General features: G+C 44.4%; 1 non-coding gene across 1 annotated transcript; it reads left to right on the top strand.

The window, feature by feature from the left end:
- Positions 1 to 632: 632 nt before the first annotated feature.
- Positions 633 to 787, top strand: LOC143306633 (5.8S ribosomal RNA). Its single transcript, XR_013063994.1, has one exon. It is a non-coding gene; the product is annotated as a 5.8S ribosomal RNA (ribosomal RNA).
- The last annotated feature ends 1,713 nt before the right edge of the window (positions 788 to 2,500 follow it).

Raw genomic sequence — 2,500 nt, 5'->3', positions numbered from 1 at the left:
GCGACGTTCTTTTCGTCGCTCTCGTCCCCACGCTCCTACGCTTTGGTTGTTTCTTTGCCATCCGTGTTGCGATAAAAAGATTTCTCCATTGTCCAAAAAGGACGGATCGAGATTCCTCTTTCGAGAGGGAGAGAGAGGTACTTGCGGGTAACCTGGAATCTACGAAACACGCACCGTGGTAAGATTCGTGCGTCCGCCTGATCGATGTGTGTTGTTTACGGACCGGCTGAGAAGCGACGATAGCGAGTCTTTGAAAAACTATGTGTCCATTAGTTAGACCGATCGTCGCCGGCCGTGTGTCTGTTCGAATCTCGCAACCCACGATTCAGCGACAGGACGCGCGCTCGCATTCCTTGTGTGCGTTCGTACTTTTCAAGGTTTTTAAATGTACTTTACGCCCGACCGTCGAGAGGAGCGTGCCACTGGGCGTTTCTCCGACGGTTTCCGTCCTTGGACGCGATCGTGTCGTCAACGATCGATCGAACAAACAAACAAATACGTTGGCGACGCCCGAATTCGCTCTCCCGCACGCGCCGGGTGGGAGAGTGATGTGGGTATCGAATGTGATGCGTGTTAATAATGAAAATAACACTCTAAAGATCTAAAGAGTTTGAAATACAAAATTTTACGATTACCCTGAACGGTGGATCACTTGGCTCGTGGGTCGATGAAGAACGCAGCTAATTGCGCGTCAACGTGTGAACTGCAGGACACATGAACATCGACATTTCGAACGCACATTGCGGTCCACGGATACAATTCCTGGACCACGCCTGGCTGAGGGTCGTTTTCTTAACAAAAGACTGCTTGCGTTTGCTTCTCGAAAAAAGAGTAATTCATTTCTTTCTAAACATCTCGCCGTCGTTCAACGAAAGTAGAACGTTTCGGAGCGGGATTATCGAACGAAATTGAAAGAATGAATGAACGATAAACAAAGAAAGAGTCGCAACGTACGAGCGATAGTTGGGCAGTTCGTCGGCGTTTGTCGTGGAAACGATGTGACGAAAATCGCAACCGATACACTAAATGCAGGCCGTTAAAGGAGAGAAACAAATTTCGAAATATCTCTTCGAACTAGCGCAAGTGCGTCACGGCGCGCGAGTCGTTCGTTAAAATTTATAAACGACCGCCCGTGAAAGCACCGAGTTCTCGGAAGATAATCTATAAAGATTCTCCATCCTGCTGGAAGTTATCGGATCGGCGCGATTGTTCACTTGTAGAAATCCACGCTCCCGACGTTGCCAGAAACGATATTTACGAAAGGTGTGTCAAAAATAAACGAAAGAAGCTCTCCTATAAATTTAGAAAAAGCAAACGAGTGAAATGTTTGAGATGATAATTTGCTGAAATGCAAGCTCGAATAGCCCCAGGGTTTCGAATGATTCCCCGCGCTTTATACATCTCTCTGTTTACAAACGGTGTATAAATGAAAGATCGCTTCAGATGGGTCGTCGCTGTTTGACGCGCGATGCTGTTCCTTTTTTTTTGTCTGTCTGTGCGTTTAGCTTCGCTAAACAAGTTAAATGGTTAAAAAGCGTCGAAAAAGCGAATACACACGCGACAAGACAAATCTAACGAGTAAAGGAACGCTCCGCTCCAAGATAAAAATGGTTGTTTACAATCAATACAGCGTTTCGGTACCCCTGATCGTAGTCTGAAACTGTGTAACAAAAGAGAGGAAAGCGAATGGTGAAGGAACTTCGAAGCCTCCGTGGCGTGGCTAGAACTTGTGATAAAAGTATGTTTGCAGCAATTATGCATGCTCCCGTTAAAACAGCATTTCAATGTCTCGCATGGCTTAAAGCTCTAGGAGGCTTCAACATTTAGAATACATACGGACTACTTCGTTTGTTAAAGATAAGCGAAGACCGCGCGACCATCGCTCGGTCGTCCAGTCCTCGAAAGTTTTGTTGCGTTCCAAAGAAGAGACAAATGGGGTTTACCCTTGCGCTAAGGGGAGAAGAAGAGAAAAGCAGTTGTTAAATCTAAGAGGTGTGTGGAGTACATCGCGTGTTGGTTAAAATTGTTAAATGAAGTATACGCGAAATGTTCTCTCGCTCTTGCTTTTCCTCTTGCTTCCGTGGCGCTCGAAAAGAAGGGATGATAAATAAAGAAACCTATTCGAAATCTCTTGTGGAACAAAAAATAATACGGACGGACGTTAAAATTGAACCGAGACGAAATGGATCGTCTTGCGAGTTGTCTTCGCTTTGAAATTGTTAAAAATTGATAAAAGCAATACGACGAAGCTGCAGTCCGCAAAATGTTTGAAGCAAAAAGGAAATAACACGAAAATTATGGGAACGTCGTGTCTCAACTTTTTTTTCCCTCTTGTGCTCGTTTCATCGAACGATAAATACAAACATTTTGAAACGAGAGAGGAGGAAAAATTGAATATGCGAAAGGTTGATTCACGCACAGTTTCTCTACGTGTTTGCTTTTTTGCTTCTTTTCGTTTATTTTTTTTTTTTTTGCATCGAGCATCATTATTCACCTTTCG

This window comes from Osmia lignaria, unplaced genomic scaffold, assembly GCF_051020975.1.
Source record: "Osmia lignaria lignaria isolate PbOS001 unplaced genomic scaffold, iyOsmLign1 scaffold0016, whole genome shotgun sequence".
Classification (NCBI taxonomy): domain Eukaryota; kingdom Metazoa; phylum Arthropoda; class Insecta; order Hymenoptera; family Megachilidae; genus Osmia; species Osmia lignaria.
This window is presented reverse-complemented; position numbering and strand designations above follow the sequence as displayed.